At 48.7% G+C, this 17144-nt stretch overlaps 1 long non-coding RNA gene across 1 annotated transcript; it reads right to left on the bottom strand.

The window, feature by feature from the left end:
- Positions 1–14248: 14248 nt before the first annotated feature.
- LOC139085089 (uncharacterized) lies at positions 14249–16570 on the bottom strand. Its single transcript, XR_011543118.1, has 2 exons — positions 15781–16570; positions 14249–15100 (listed from the first exon to the last, which is right to left on the bottom strand). It is a non-coding gene; the product is annotated as an uncharacterized lncRNA (long non-coding RNA).
- Between the last annotated feature and the right edge of the window lie 574 nt (positions 16571–17144).

Raw genomic sequence — 17144 nt, 5'->3', positions numbered from 1 at the left:
ACTTTTGGCATCTAATTCACATAAAAATAAACCCTTTATGTTGGCTGGTCGCCAGTTTGGAACTTCAAGGCCCATTAAGCGGTTACTTGTTGTTTTGTCCCAGATGGTGAAGGTTGCGTGAATGTGGGGCAAGGAAGGCCTGATTGCTGGAGCTCTGTGGCCGGGGGCTAATGGGCCAAGCTGCCTGGGGCAGAGCCCTGGAGCCCAGGGGGCAGTTCCCTTGGAGGAGCTGAGCCCTTCCAGGAGCAGCTGCCACAGTCATCGGCCAGCACTCAGCTCAGGCGTCATACGGAAGGGTCATCCGTTTTTGTCTGAACTAAGTAAGTGCCGAGGTTTCTTGTGCAGAGTGGAGCAAGTGAGCCCATAAAATGATTGACTTCTGGCTTTCCCTCACCTTGGCAGTGGAAGCTTGAATGGATTTAATTTGACTGATAAAATGTGACCTTGCTCGAATTCCTGGAATCTAGAGCAATTTGTAGCAGTTGTAGGTGAGCTCTGTTTACAGGTTTTCACACTCTTGGTCCCTGATCCATGGCTCCTGATTCCCCCATCGCTCCTGACCCGGGGTGGTCCTTGGTGGCCATTTGAGCCCCTGTCCTCCACGTCTTTTTCCAAGAATGAAACTCATCAAAATCCCCTTCTCCTTGTGCCCTGCCTGGAGAAAGAGCCCTGAAGACTCGTCCCCGTGAGGCTGGGCTACATCAGGAGTGGGAGGTCAAGGTGTGGGGCATTGCTAGCAGACATTCAGTCCAAAGGTCCAGTCCAGGCAACAGCGGGAGGGTGTCCCTCCCAGAGGGTCTCAGAGGGCCAAGGGGGAATCTGGCGTTACAATTAAGGCAGACCAGATGTAGGAACAAGGACTACAGAGAAGGCAGCAGAAGGTCGGAGTAAAGGTGAATGGAGGCTCAGGGAGGAGGTTGGGGGTCCAGAGGCCCAGCCTCACGGACCAGAGGAAGGACGGCATTGGAGGAGCTCTGGGTTTCTGCCCAGTGGATCTTTGTCCCCATTAGCCCATTCTGCCCCCTTCTCTGGTAGGACACGGGCATATTGGATGCCACACCTTCTCTGGGTGCTTGCGCTGAGCACCCCCTTTCCCATAAAGCCGGCTCAGGAGTCTCTGCCCTCCCTGCCAGTTTCTCTTTCCTGAATGTCCATTGTCCTAAGCTCCTCAGCCCCTAGCTAAATGCTGTTGTGACCTGTTGTCATCTTGACCCATGACCTGTTGTCCTCTTCCCTGGGAACTCCCACGTTCTCTGGGTAGGGACAGTGTCTGACATGATTTTTGTCTCACTCCCTGGGCAGAGCTTTGAGCTGGACCTATTGGGACTGACTCAGACCCACTGAGTTCCCCAGGACTCGCCCTCAACTTGCCTACTTGAGCCGAGGGATTTGTGGCTGGCACACATGACCCTCCAGGACTGCTCTGGACCACACGCTTCCAAGAACATTCTCAAGCCAGACAAGAAAAGGAAGAAAAGAAAGGAAAAGACAAGAAAAAAAGAAAAACCTGGATTCCAGGGAAACCTCACTGCCCTGAACTCTCCTCCACGTCAGCTGATAGGCAGAGCGGCCTACTGGCTGCGCCCCCGCTGGCATCCTTCCCAAAAGACACGTCCTACACTCATGGAGCGCAAACTGAGGATGATGGGACGTTATCTGTGTGACACCGGACGTGACACTTCCAATCCTTGCCCTCAGTGACCTCTGTCATCATTGGTCGATTCCCGTGCAGTGGAAAGCTACACTCAGCCTGCTGTCTGGGGAGCCCGTTGGAAGCTCATCATCCACATAATATCTTGCTTTTAGGGTCTGGGGGGGGATGTGTGTGTGTGAGAGACTGAAATATGTTACGTAGTGAGCATTAATAGTGAATTTTGTTTTCATTCAAATGTTTATTGTGGTCTTACTCTGCGCAGGGCTGTTCACTGATCTTCTAAAATACAGCTCTTAAAAGCCGCTGCTGAGAGTCACCCCAGTATCCGCAGAGCGGGGTCCAGACTTCTCATGGCATTCAGGGGATCTCACCATCTGACCTTAGCCTCCGATTCCAGCATCATCCACTACTACTGCTCCCAGGAACGACAGACGCCAGGGCAGTGTCGACAGATCACATTCCTGCTGTCAAGGAGCTCAGAGGAGGGCTGGACAGAGGCCTCGTTGCGCCTCCACAGATCAGGTTTACACAGCCAAGCTCCCAGAGAAAGAGCCACTTATGCCGAGCTTGGTGACAAGAGTGGAGGCAGCTTGAATACTCTACCTCTGTGCCCAGCCTCCTCGGTCCGTCTTCCTCCCCTGCCTTTCTCAGAAACGGCCTGCCCTTCCTCCCTGTCCTCCGGGCTGCCTGCCGCTGCTTTCTCCCACCGCAAGCATGCTGTCTCCTCTTGGAGCAGAGGAGAGGATGCCTCTTGGTGACACCGTGTGTGTGTGTGTGTGTGTGTGTGTGTGTGTGTGTGTGTGTGTGTGTGTGTTTCTGCCCAGGAGGGGCAGAGATGGTGAACTGGTCCTGGGCTCTCACGTGCTCCCCAGCCCAGCCGCCACTGGCTCCTTCTCGCTACAGGCCTCTGTGGGTACAAGCAGCAAGGTTTCTGTGGGGCGGGAGAGACAGCTGCTAAAAGGGAGGCCCACAGGGTGGTGCCTGAGGGTAGGCTGGGCCCCTGTCCCTAGTTTTGTTTTGTTTTGTTTTTGGGAGGGGGAGGGTCTGATTCTTAGCTTTCCTGTTCTGACAACAGGACTTTTTCAGTGTATTCATAGAGAGTCAGTCTCTCCGTGATAGACTAGAATTATAAATTCCATAAGACTGCTGTGCAAACCAGAATGTCAGTCTTCCACTTCACGGTACTAGTTAAGATAACTTTGGCTGTTGTAACAGGTAAGTCCAGAAAACAGAGGCTTACTACAGTTAACATGGCTTCTGCCCCGCAGGTGTTCCCGCTCTCTCTGAGCAGTGATCCAGGAATCCAGGCTCCTTCCATCTTGTGGCTCCCTCCGCCTCAGCAAAAGCACCCCAGGGATTGGCTCCCTGCCAGCCAGCACGGGCGGAACAGCAGGGAAGACTGGGCACAGGCAGGGTTTAGGGCCCAGCTTAGTGCCTGGGGCTGCCGTAACAAATCACCACAATTTTGTTGTTAGAACAACAAAAATGTATTCTCACAGTTCTGGAGACCAGGAGTCCAAAGTCAAGATGTCAGCAGAGCTGATTTCTCCTCGAGGCTCTGAGGGAGAACCCTTCTTTGCCTCTTCTTAGCTTCTGGTGGCTGCTGGCAGTCCTTGGCAGTCCTTGACTCGTACACGTCACTCCAATCTCTGCCCCTCTGCTCATGTGACCTTCTCCCCGCTGTGTCTCTCTGTCTTCTCCTTTGCTGTCTCTTATAAGGATGCTCGTCATTGGATTTAGGGCCCACTCGAATCCAGGATGATCTCATCTCAAGATCCTTACCTTCGCTACATCTGCAAAGACTCTTCTTCCAAATAGCGTCACTGTGACATAATAAGAAATATATATTTCTGGGGCCAGCCTGGTGGCCTTGTGGTTAAGTTCACATACTCCACTTTAGTGGCCCAGGGTTTGTATGTTCGGATCCCAAACATGGACCTAGCACCACTCATCAAGCCACGTTGTGTCAGTGTCCTATATAAAAATAGAGGAAGATTGGCACAGATGTTAGCTCAGCAACAATCATCCTCAAGCAAAAGGAGGAAGATTGGCAACAGATGTTAGCTCAAGGCCAATCTTCCTCACCAAAAAAAAAGAAAAGAAAAGAAATGTGTATTTGGTCTATGTTCCCAGTTCCTAACACAGACGTCCTAAAATCCTTATAATCTCCCAAGTGACAGGGGTGCTGGGAGCATCTTTTGTTCTAATATTTGATCTTTGACCCTGCTTCCTGGCACAGGGCTCCTAAATCCCTAGGAATTCCCTGAATGATGGGGGTGACATTTTACTCTAATGAGTTGACTCTTGGTGGGCTCCTGGATAGCTTCAGGATGGGGACTGGTCACCAGAAAGATCAAGCCATAGTTAGAAGCTTGACACTTTCAGCTCCACCTCCCATCCTCCGGGGAGGGGAGAGGGGCTGGAGATTGAGTTAATAATTGATCATGCCTATGTGATGAAGCCTCCATAAAAATGCCTGAACTATGGGGCTCAGAGAGCTTCAGATGGGCAAACGCATCCATGTGTTGGGAGGGTGGTGCATCCCAAGTCCACAGGGGCAGAAGAAAGTCCTTGCACGAGGGACCTTTCCAGATCTCACTCTATATACCTCTTCATCTGGCTGTTCATCTGTATCCCTATCTCTTTTAAAATAAACCGGCAAATGTGTTTCCCTGAGTTCTGTGAGTCATTCTGGCAAATTCTCAAACCTGAGGAAGGGATTGTGGGAAATCCCCATTTATAGCTGGTTGGTCAGAAGTACAAGTGACAACTTGGGACTTGCATTTGCATCATGAAGTGGAGGCCAGTCTTGTGGGACTGAGCCTTTAACCCATGTGGTCTATGCTAACTCCCAATAGTGTCAGAATTGAGTTAATTTTAGGATATTCAGTTGGTGTCTGCTGAAAATTGGAGAATTGCTTGGTGTGGGAAAACCCTCCTCACATTTGGTGTCGGAAGTATTCTGTGGGTATAGACAAATAGTTTTTCTTTTAGTCACATTCTGAAATTCTGGGTGGCCATGAATTTTGGAAGGGACCCTATGCATCCCATAACAGGGGCATACCTGGACATGGTGCATCTCTTGTGCCCACTTCCCATCTTCCCACTGGCCAGAAATTAGTCACATGGCCACACCTAATTACAAGAGACACTGGAAAATGTAACCTAGGATTCCACCCGAGGATGAGGAAAGCAGTTGGGGGAAGAACTGCCAGTGTCTGCCACATGGGGGAGGGTCCTTGTCCAGGACGAGGAAGCTCAGGCTTCCAGGGGGAGCAATGACTCTCCTTTAGGCAGAAGCGGATATATATACTGACAACAACTCTTACGTGGTCCTCCTTGTCTGCAGCAAACACGGGCCAATCTGCCCTCAGACATTTTCTCCTAGGTACGTAAGTTTCAAGGTCTGTTCCACAAGCCTGTGCGTGCCAACACAGCTGGTTTCACCACTTGTTCTTCAGGAGAAATCCTCCAAGACCTAGGTCCTATAAGGCTGGGTCCCTTGTGAACCCTTCCCCACCCTCTGAGGCAGTCTCTCCCTCCTCTCGTTTACACCTCTTTTCGGGGGAAACACGTATTCCTCATTGCGGATGCCTCCTTCCATAGGACAGTATTTCCACCGACTGTAAGCTCCTGCTGACCTCCCGATAGACCTTACTCCCTGGAAGGAGGCGAGACCTGTCGGGTTGATTTGGGAAGGTGGAACCCAGGCTCTTCCTCTTTGCTTTCTCTTGGACGTTAGTTTCCAACAAGGAGCACAAGCTATGGTCTGCTCCTCCAGCTGAGTGGGCAAGGCTGCCTGCAGATATAAGCCAGGTTTTCCAACGTCAGCTTAATAAGCGTGATATCTTTGACCCCCAATGCCTTAATCCTTTGTCACATTTCTCATTGGGTTTAGCACTGAGTCCGGGAAGAGAGGTGCCAGTGATTGAGACTTGGTGAGTCCGCATCACCTCTGCTCTAGTCTTTTTAACTTCATACTATAGTTAGTCGAATATGTCCTTATTTCTGAGGGCCTTGTGCAGTGCCTGACACATAGTAGGTGTTTGTGTTTGTTGAATGAGTAAATGAAAACTGGGAAAACAATACACATGCAAAGAAATACCTCTAAAAAACACAGGGAACTGCAAAAATAGAACATTAAAAATTTCTAGTTTTCTGTAGCGTAATTTAGCAATGTTTGTCAAGAGCTTAGGAAATGTTCATACTTTTAATTCAGGAATTCTACTTCTAGGAATTTAACCTACAGAAACTGATAGATGGGTAGAAACAGTTGTGTCCAAGTATGTTGGCCACAACATTATTTAAAATGGCAAATGTTAAAACAACCTGGGTATGTCTTATCAGTCAGGGTTCTTTGTTACAAGCAACAAAAACTAAGTCTGGCTATTTTAAGCAAAAGGAAAAAAATGGCGTTTATTAAAGGCTGGTGGATAGCTCACAGAATCTCCAGGAAAACCAGGGAATCAGGCTTGGAGGAAGCCAAAAACAATACTCAGAATCAAGCCATAAGATGTCTAATGGAGACACCCCTGCTGACGCCCCTGGGCACAAACACTACAGCTGACGTGCTCAGCACCACAGCTGCTGAATGATGGAATTCTGGAACCTTCTGGACCCTGACGGAGCTGCCACCCTCACCCCACTAGAGGCCTTGGGATCTCTGCATCTTCACGTTCCAGCTTCTGATTCCAGGCTGGGGCAAAGCCATCTCCTTGGCAAAGCCTTGGACATGTGCCTACATTCTAGCCTAGCGAGCCTGGGAAAGTGCGTATTATTTCCAACTTCCCTCACAGGAGGCAGGTTCTGCCTCTCTGGGTCGGGGAGTCTCTGAACACAGGAAGAGAGTTCAGAAGTGAAGTGCACTGAGTGGTCCATAAGAATGATGTGTATCCAGCACAGGGTCCCCTAGGAGGATTTGGCACATCCAAATGATGCAAGTCTATGGAGTCTTTGAAAAATCATGCTTGAACTGAAGCTATAACAACCTAAGGAAATTATCATGATAAATTAAGTGGGAAAAAAAATTGAGTTATAAGGGCTGGCCCAGTGGCCTAGTGGTTAAGTTCACACGTTCTGCCTCAGCAGCCCAGGGTTTGCAGGTTCAAATCCCATGTGCAGACTTACACACTGCTCATCAAGCCATGCTGTGGCAGTGACCCACATACAAAACAGAGGAAGATTGGCACAGATTTAGCTCAGCAACAATCTTCCTCAAGCAAAAAGAGGAAGATTGGCAACAGATAGTAGCTCAGGGCCAAGCTTCCTCACCAAAAAAAAAAAAAAAAACCACAAAAAAATTGACTTATGAAATAGCATGATCCCAAATATATACACATATATATTTTTTTAAAGATTGGCACCTGAGCTAACATCTGTTGCCAATTGTCTTTTTTTCTTTCTTCGTCTTCTTGTCCCCAAAGTACCCCCAGGACATAGCTGTATATTCTGGTTGTAGGTCCTTCTGGCTCTGCTATGTGGGCCACCACCTCAGCATGGCTTGATGAGCAGTGCTAGGTCTGCGCCCAGGATCCAAACTGGCGGAACCTGGGGCTGCCAAAGCAGAGTGCACGAACTTAACCACTTGGCCACGGGGCTGGACCCCCAAATATATTTTTGAAAATTCTGTGGATGTAAAACTGGAATTATATACAGCAGAATGTTAATAGAAGGACTCTGGGTGGTGAGACCATTGGTGATTTTTTTCCTATTTTATACTTTTCTGGGATTTCCAAATTTTCTAAATAAAAATGCATTTTTATAATTAGAAACCAAGGTATGCAAAGATTTTCCAGAGACTAGAAATGAGCGAAACACAAATGTTAAGTGAAACATCTCAGGAACAAGCTCTTCGGGAACACACGAGCGCTTCACTTGAAGGAAAAAGTTGACAGCAGCCTGTATCAAAACCTCAGACACACCAACATCCCTCTAAATCTACCAGAGATTAGGAGACATGGTCAGAGCTGACGTAGATTTTTCTTCATTTTCCATAACTATCCTCCTGTCAATTTCACTTAGAGGAGGCTCTCATGTAGAAATAGGCCTGCGGGCTGTGCTGGCTTGGAGGCGTCATTCTGCACCTTCCCCATCTCTAGGAGCATTCAGTACAGGGAACACAGCAGATACAGCGGACTGTCCATGTCTGCAGCTTCTGCATCTGCAGATTCAACCAACAGCGGATCAGAAGGCCTACGATGGTTGCGTCTGTACCGAACACGTACAGACTTTTTTTCCTTGTCCTTATTCTTTAAACAGTACAAAGTAACAACTACTTACATAGCATTTACATTGTGTTAAGTATGATAAGGAATCTAGAGATGATTTAAAGTATACGGGAGGATGTGTGTAAATTATATGCAAATACTACACCATTTTATATAAGGGATTTGAGCATACATGGATTTTTTTTACCCCTGTGGGGGTCCTGGAACCAATTCCCTGCGGATGCTGAGGGACAACTGTACATATAAATTCCACCAATGGCCTTGGTGGGGTGGGCGGCAGGGCTGGTTGGGCCCGAGGTTGGCTGTGGCAATGGTGGAACCTAGATGGAAATCGATTGCTCCTATGTGAGCCCCAAGACATTTTTGAGGTAGGGAGCCTTTGGCGTGTGAAAGAAAAGGTCAAGCTTTTAGGAGTTTGAAAGACAGGGAAATAAAATTGTGACAACCAAAGGTGTTTTCAAAAAACAGCTAAAAGCAAAAATGGGGCAAAATTCAAAATTAGCCTAAGAATTTACAGCCAAAGTTTACTGGCATTGAAGAGAAGGAAGAAAGAAACCAACACTCACTGGTTGAGCACTGGCTGCCAAAGGACCCAACAGCGGGCTAAGGGTTTTAGGGTGTATTTATCTCCTTCCCAGGGGTTACTCACTCTAAAGGGGCCCCCACTGCAGCTCAGGCCAAGGGCTTGAGGGTTTAAGGCACAATTTTCTTTTCAAAGGGCTTCCAAATTCTCACCAATATAATCATTCATTTTTGTCAAACCACAGGAACCAGTGAGGTCTCCAGGAGAGTGTTAAAATGCCTGTTGCTCTGTTCACACCAATTGGAGGTGCTTATTAAAATGCAGATTTCCAGGTGCACTGAACCCTCTTAATGTTCTGGGGAGGGTCTGGAGACCTGCTTGGTAAAGACGCTCCTGGGTGAGTGTTAAGCTCAATTATGTTTAAGAACCACGTGGCCAGCTGCCTGTCCCAGGTCTGACCTGAGCAAAGCCTTGGATTCGGTCCTGGCGTGGGCTCTGCCGTTCAGCAGGTCTGCGGCCTTGAGCACTCGCTCCGCGGATCTTTAAGTCAGATGGAGTAATAACGCCCCTGTACCTCCAGGAGGATGAAATGGGACAATAGAGATAACAGAAATGAAAACACGTTGAAAAGTTACTTGCCCTCTGCACACAGGAGGCAATGTGATCACATTAGAGACCTTCGTAGGCTTCGTAGGGAACTCAGAGTTCCATGAGGGCCAGGACAGGGCACTGCTCACTGCTTTAGCAAACTAGAGCCAGCCCCAGAAGGGCGAGCCCTACTCCTTCCCCGGTGGCTGGATGGCAGCTCTGTGTTGTTTAATTGGGTTAAACCGCCAAGAGTTCCTGCGACCCCTCTTGGGGCTGACCCCAGCACCATCCTCCTGGCGCGGGGTGGCATGCTGTCTGCAAGTCTGAGGTTGGTTTCTGTTCCGTCAAATTCCAATCCTGAGAGCCCAGTGTGGTTGGTCTGGCAGTGTGATGGAGAGAGAAGCGTCTGACTGCAGGGTGGCCTTGCTGGGCTTTGGGCCAGACCAGGGCTGCTCAGATGTGGCTGAGCCACAGCGCAAGGCAAGGGGAGGTGAGAGGGGCAGATAAGAGATGCCAGGCCCCAAGCAAGGGTCCAGGAGGCTTGCCCGGGCCTAGGTAGGCCTGAGCCCTCCAGGAGACCCTTCCTCTGTGAGCTAGCCCCGACCCGAAGTAGCCCCTGGTATTCCTTCATCCATCCACTATGTAACTCCTGACCACGTACAGTCATAGACCCCGTGCCAGGCTCCAGGAAGACCACAGTGGACAGCACGCCATCGCTGTTTTCAAGTTGCTTGCAATCTAGTGGTTCTTTACCCTTGAGTTTAGATTTGGAGAGCTTGTTTAAAAGGCTGATTCCTGAGGCCCTGCCCTGAGAATCTGGTTCAGCAGGGCTGGGAGGGGGTGATTATGAGGGGCGGGGTATTCCCATCAGGCTTAGAGAAACACTGCTCTGGGCTAAACGTTTTGGGGAAGAACGAGGCGAGATAAAATCTTTGAGAATGTCTCCCATTTCATGGTGACCACCTGGGGAGTCAGCTTTGGAAGGGGAAGGAGAGGGTGCCCCCTGGGGAACGAGGAGGGTTTTGGGAGTTGGAGAAGCGCTTTCTCTGGGTCGGTTCCCCCACAGGCTCCTTTGCCAGCCGCCCTCCTTCTTCCTGGGGTATGCCAATTTTCAGCGTGCTGTGAGGCGAGATGTTTGGCCTGGCGGGTGGCTGTCTCAGGCTGGATTCCCCGGTGCTTTGTAATTGTCTGCAGCTGACCTGGCTGGTGCCTTTTGGGTTATTTTCTGGACATCTTGTCCCTTGTTTATTTTCCATCCTGTTTTTCTGGCAAACTGTGAGTCTGAGTAACTTTGTACTTCTCGCCCATCCTCAAATCTTATCTCTTTTCATATCTCTTTTCAAATCATATCTCTTTTCAGACTCAGAAAGCTCTTGTAATTAACCCTACCCACCCTCAAAACCGTTTTAATGCAGAATGTGGATTAGGAAGCCTGTGAAATGCACATAATGAAATCAGGACTCCATTCTCTCCCTCCCTTCCTACCTCTCCACCCCTTGCAAGTTTTAAAATCCGTACAAAACTAAAACAATTATTTAAAAGGGAAATAACCACAAAAAAGTGAATTTCCGTGTTCTAGAAAGTTTCAGATGGTTTGTTGTGTCCTTGGAAAAATAGCACTGGCATTGATTGCAATGGTTTGGAGAGGATGAAACACAAACCAGAATGGCTCCACCCCTGGGTTCTTCTCAGGCTCTGCCACTTCCTATGTGGCCTCGGGCAATCTTTCTAAATTCTGAAAAACTCAGTTTCCTGACTCATTAAAATGGGGATATGAGGACCACCCTGTATCTCATTTAATGAAGATTAAATGAGATAATCCGTGTGAAGAGTTTAGTGCAATGCCTGACACAGAGATGTACCAAATAAATGCCTACTATCATCATCACCATATCACCATCATCATTTCTCAATGTCAGGGAGCCCACCCATTTGCTTTCTGGAATAAAATGTGGCCGCTTTAATGAGTATGATTTTTTCTCATATTTAAAAACATATTTCTGTCATTGAGCCAAGCTTTTGGGGATTTTTTCAAACTTATTGAATAAATAGTGTCGAGGAAAATAATCCATAACCAATCTGTAAATGAAAATTTGGGTGAGTTTATTCTGAGCTGAAATCTGAGGACCATGGCCCGGGGCCTTTCTTCCCAAAGGAAGAAAGGGCACCGAAGAAGTGGGGTGCACAGAGTGGTTATATACCCTCAAAGAGGGTGTTTCACATATGATTGAAATGTCCCTCCCACAATAGTCACAAGATTGCCCTGTCAGCACAGCACTTGATGGACACAGAAGGTAGTGGGTCTGCTATCTTGGTGGGCGTAGCAGGAGGCAAGTCTATTGTCTCCAGCTGGGCGGTCACAGGTGAGCGCAGCAATCAGCTTCTAGCCTAAGGAAAGATGCTTAATCCTTAAGGAGACGCCAAGTTGGGAGGGGCAGGAAAGTTGCACCTTTACCTCAAGGGCCTTTTGCTCTTGCCATAGGGATAATCTAAAGCAGATATACGATGCATGCACAACGGCCACAGTCAGGCCCTTTTGAAAAGACAAGGTCAGGCCAAATTAGGTTTATACCAAATGGCTTCCTCATATTCTCCAATATATCCTATTGCTTGCCATTTTTATTTGTCAATAGTATAATGTCAGGCTCTGAACTAAGCATTACATGTCATTTCTCTTTTAATTTTCTCAATACTCCTACAAAGTTCAGCTCTTTTATTGTTAACATTTCATGTGGATAAGGAAATGGAGTCAGAGAGAGTGAGTAACTTGTCAAGGGCACACAGCTATCAGGTGGCAAAGCTAGCTCTTTAATTTGGGTCTGCTCATCATTTTGCTTGAGTAAATGCTTCATCACTCTGAACTCTGGTCTCTTCATCTATATAGAAAAATATAGGATAGTTGTTAAGAGCAAATAATGAATGATTGATAAATTATTCAAAAATTGAAATTATCCATTTCAGCTGGAAAACGCAGGATTGTTATGAGATTTAAATGAGAAAGCACATTTTTATAAAGCACCTAGCATATCATAGTCATTTAAGAAATGTCAATAGTCTTATTTGTCTTAGTATGCCAACTCCATCATCAAACACCCCCCAGCTCCCCAAATGGCCTAGCGTGGGGCAAGCAGAGTAAGTACCCAGTATTTATTTCTTAACTAAATGAACTTGAGCTTCTTTTTTTTTTTTTTAAAGGAAGATTAGCCCTAAGCTAACATCTGCTGCCAATCCTCCTCTTTTTTGCTGAGGAAGACTGGCCCTGAGCTAACATCCATGCCCATCTTCCTCTACTTTATATGTGGATGCCCACCACAGCATGGCTTGCCAAGCGGTGCCATGTCCACACTGGGGATCCGAACCGGTGAACCCTGGACCACCGGCACGGAACATGCGCGCTTAACCTCTGCGCCACAGGGCCGGCCCTGAACTTAAGTTCTTCACAGGCCTTCTAACTGACAATGCGCCCCGTGATTCTTGGTGGCGCAGCCTGACCCACAGCACACCCTTGGGATGGCAGGGCCCTAGGCACTGCTGGTCCCCTGTACTCGGTGAGGCCTCTTATCAGAAGACTGCATGAGAAAATGAGGAGCTGCCAAAGACTATTTGAAGGACTGAGCAGGAGTTGGAGGAGGGGGAAGGTTGGAGGGAGCACAGCGGGAAAACCAGGGAGAACTGGAAGTGAGACGAGAAGCAGGTGGAGAGACCCGGTTCCTCCCCTCTGTTAAAGGATTGCCGTGCTCCTGGTTGTGCCAGGGAAGCCTTTGTGTAGCTTAGACCCCACCCAGTGCAGTGTTTCCTAGCCTCTTCCCTTCTGTCCATCCCCAGTGGCCTCACTATTTAGGTCCTAGTCACTGGCTGGCACCTGGAGTAGCCTGCCGGCTGTGTCAATGGGGTCACAGGCTGGGCTGCTGGAAGAGGAGACTAGTTTGTTTCTTTCTCACAGAACAGTTCAGGTGGACACTCCAGCTTTGGGGTGGTGACTCAACAGCCATCAGAGGCCCAGGCTCCCTCCATCTTGCTGGTCAGCCTCCCCCAGGGTGTTGCCTTCCCTGTGCAAAGATGGCTCAGCAACACATCCACAGCCCACGGGATGAAAGAGGCAGAAGAGGAGCATGAGCTCCTTGCCTCGTAAGGACATGATCCAAAGGTGGCGTGCGGTCTGCCCTCCACAGCCTGTTGACCGCAGGGATTTTGAAAATTAGTGGGGACCGTATTGGTTTGCTAGGGCTGCCGTAACAAAGTACCATAGACTGGGGGGCTTAAACACTGGAAATTTATTTCTCACAGTTCTGGAGGCTAAAAGTCCAAGCAGGTTTGCTTTCTCCTGAGGCCTCTGTCCTTGGCTTGCAGATGGCTACCATCTGCCTGTGTCCTCACACGGCCTTTCCTCTGTGTTCGTCCCTGGTGTCTCTGTGACTAAGTTTCCTCTTCCTCTAAGGACACCAGTCAGAGTGAATTAGGGCCCACCCTAACGGTCCATTTAACTTAATCACTTCTTTAAAGCCCTTTCTCCCCATACAGTCCCATTCTGAAGCACTGGGGGTTGGGCCTCTAACTCAGGAATTTGGGGAAGACGTAATTCAGCCTGTAACAGGAGCCATCTGTCCAGCTAAGCTATAGAAGAGGGCAGATACCGAGGAACTACCAGCAGTCTCTACCACATCCCTGTTTTCCTGCCTCCAGCCTCTGTCTTCCAAAGCACTGCTCGGAGGGACTGTCTAACTCACAGCTCTAACAAGCCAGATTCCTCCTCTGCTGAATATGCACGGGGCTTTTCTGCCTCCACGCCTTCGCTTATTCACTCTCCTCCCCTTGGAATGCCTTCCTTCCACGTCCAGCATTCCATCACTCCCCACCTCCTCCCACAGATTCTTCAGGGGTCGTTTAAGTGCTTGGCAAAATCTTTTTAAATCTCCCCAACAAAATGTCGTTTCATTTTCTCACTCATTCAAGCATACCATCCACAAACGTCTGCTAATTGCCCACTGTGCACAGGGCTGGGCGAGATGCTGGGTACCCGAGGGAAATGAGCAGTGCCCGCCCTCTAGTCTCACAGTCAGGGATGGAATCTTCACCTCCTTGCTTCACTGTACTTTGATTCCACTCAGATTCTAAAGAAAAAACACTCCTTCCGTGTGTTTCCTCTACTCTCAATACTTCACTACAACTTTGCTTCTCTTCTGACAGCAGATGTGTGGGTTTTCCATACATCAATTTTGTGTCACCAGCTGGCTGTCCTACAATTTAACTCAATTCTTTTTTTTATACATATTTTATTTATTTATTTATTTTTAAAGATTTTATTTTTTTCCTTTCTCTCCCCAAAGCCCCCCCAGAACATAGTTGTATATTTCTCGTTGTGGGTCCTTCTAGTTGTGGCATGTGGGACGCTGCCTCAGCGTGGTTTGATGAACAGTGCCATGTCTGCGCCCAGGATTCGAACCAACGAAACACTGGGCCACCTGCAGTGGAGCAGACGAACTTAAGCACTGGGCCACGGGGGCAGCCCCTTAACTCAATTCTGACACTGTCTACTTGGAGATGGCATCAGATCCCACAGATTAACAGCTCAGCCCCTCAAGACTGTCCCCTGCCCCCTCTTCAGGCGATAATTGCCAAATGCAAGTCCAGGTTGTCTCCTGTGCTTCTGACCAACCGTCTGTAAGTCCAGGTTTCCCATGACCTCTTCGTTGGGTCTGATAAATTTGTAGAGCAGCTCTCAGAACTCAGGAAAAGTCCACTTACAAGATTACTGGTTTGTTATAAAAGGATGTAACTCAGGAACAGCCAGACAGAAGAGATGCACGGGGCAAGGTGTGTGGGAAGGGCGTAGAGTCCACGCTCTCTGAGCAGCCACTCTCCCAGCACCTCCACATGTTCACCAACCTGGGAGCTCTCTGAACCTCATCCTTTTGTGGTGGTGGTGGTGGTGGTTGTTGTCTTGGAGCCTTCATTACAGAGGCGTGATTCATTATATCATTGGCCATTGGTGATGGATTCAACCTCCAGCCCCTCTCCCCTCCCCAGAGGTGAGGAGGAGGGGCTGAAAGTTTTAATCCTCAAATCAAGGTTGGTTCCCCTGGCAACCAGCCATCCTCCTTAGGTTACCTAGGGGCATTCCAAAAGCCACCTCATTAACATAAAGTGTGGTTGAAAGGGGCCTGTTATGAATAACAAAAGACATCCATTTCACTTTTATGGCTCTGGTGCTATTTCAGGAACTGGGAACAAGAGATGCCCCCAGAGCTGGTATCACTTAGAAAATTACAAAGGTTTTACGAGCTAGTGCCAGAACGGAAGACCAAATATATGTTTCTTTTTATAAATCACAATATCACAGATGTCTATGCCACACTCTGCTGTGTAAGGCTGCTATTTATACACTGGCTTTATCTCCTCTTCCAGAGTGGAGGTGCAAGGTCTAAGGCTCAGCATAGGCTGCAAGCTGCCTGGGTCAATAATATATAATTTAAAAAGCAAACCTGATCACTTCTGGATATGTACCCCAAAGAATTGAAAGCAGGGACTCAAACAGATATTTGTACACCCAGGTTCAGAGCTACATTACGGCCAAAAGGTGGAAACAACCCAAATGTCTATGTGGATGAAATGGATTCACAGGGATGAATGGGATAAATAAAACCTGGCATATCCATACAATGGAATGTTAATCAGCCTTAAAAAGAGAGGGAATTTTGACACAGGCTACATCATGGATAAACCTTGAAAACACTGTTAAGTGAAATAAGCCAGTCACAAAAGGACAAATACCGTATGATTCCACTTACCTGAGGTCCCTAGAGTAGTCAGATTTATAGATAGGGGAAGTGGAATGGTGGTTTCCGGGGACTCCGGCAGGAAGGTTGGGGAGCTACTGATTAATGCGGACAGTTTCAGTTTGAGAAAATGAAAAGTTCCAGAGACGGATAGTGGTGATGGTTGCCCAACAACGTGACTGTACTTAATGCCACCGAATTATACACTCAAAAGTGGTGAAGACGGTAAATTTTATGTATATTTTACCGTCCTCCTCTGCAGAAAAGCAAACCCGGTAACTTGGGCAGCGCGGAGAGCACCCTTCCCTCGGGTCAGCCCCAGCCAGCTTGTCTCAGAGTAATAATGTGTGAGGTTTGTGTGTCCACACTCAGCCGGATGCGGCCCGGAGAACGGGGCATTGTTCCGGGGGGGAGGAGAAGGTGCAGAAGTGAGAACCCGCTTCAGGTACTTCCCCGTCAGCCTGGAGACGATGACAAGTTGCACCCTCCATTCACAGAAAGCAGAAAAAGAGGGCGCGAGCTTAACTCTTGGCGGGAAGATTTACATCTTTCTCCCTAGCAGTGTACTTTCCTCTTTGACGCTGAACGATCGTGGCTCTCCCGCAGGAAGAACGGGCGGGCTCCCGGCGGCGCACCGCGGGCCCGGTAGGGGGCAGGCGGCCGCGCCTCCCGAGAGACCTGGGCGCCCCCGGCCGGCTGTCCTGCCCTCTGCCCAGCCGCCCCCTCCTTCCGGACGGCGCAGGGAGCGGGGACAGTCTTCCCTCGCTCTTCCACCCACCGCGGTCACAGGAAGGACCGAGCCTTGAACCCCACGTGGTGGGCGGGGAGGGCGCTTATTCGGATAGGTTTTAAAGCAACAGGCACCATTTCTTGACTCGTTGCTGACCCGTCAGGGAGGGCTTTGCTACGGCGAGTTTTGTGAACTTTAATAAACCTTTGATGCAGCGATGACTTCCAGAGCTAACCCAGCCTGGCTATTTTTAGGAGAACTTCTGACCTAGGTCTAGATAAAAAAAAAAAAAAGGGGTGCCTAACAGTCCCCAGCTGGCTGGGCCCGGAGATAGTGAATGCTCCTGTCACCTTCCCATGCCCGGTTGTTTTGCCTGGAATGCTGCTGAGTGCCGCAAACCCAGGGCCCAGCTCGGGCTGTCAGAGCTTCTCCTGAGTGTCCCAGCGCCTGCCTGCACCGGCTGGGCTGGGCTGGGCTGGGCTGGCCCGGGCTGGGCTGATGAGCTCTTTCAGCTTGATCCCTCACTGTTCCCAATCTTCCCAGCTCCTGAAACCCGAAGTATGTGGAAATTAGAGATTTCAATTATTGAAAATAAGCATTATGGACGGCATCTCAATCTTATTTCAAAGGAATGTGTTATTCCTTA

This window comes from Equus przewalskii, chromosome 8 (assembly GCF_037783145.1).
Source record: "Equus przewalskii isolate Varuska chromosome 8, EquPr2, whole genome shotgun sequence".
NCBI lineage: Eukaryota > Metazoa > Chordata > Mammalia > Perissodactyla > Equidae > Equus > Equus przewalskii.
This window is presented reverse-complemented; position numbering and strand designations above follow the sequence as displayed.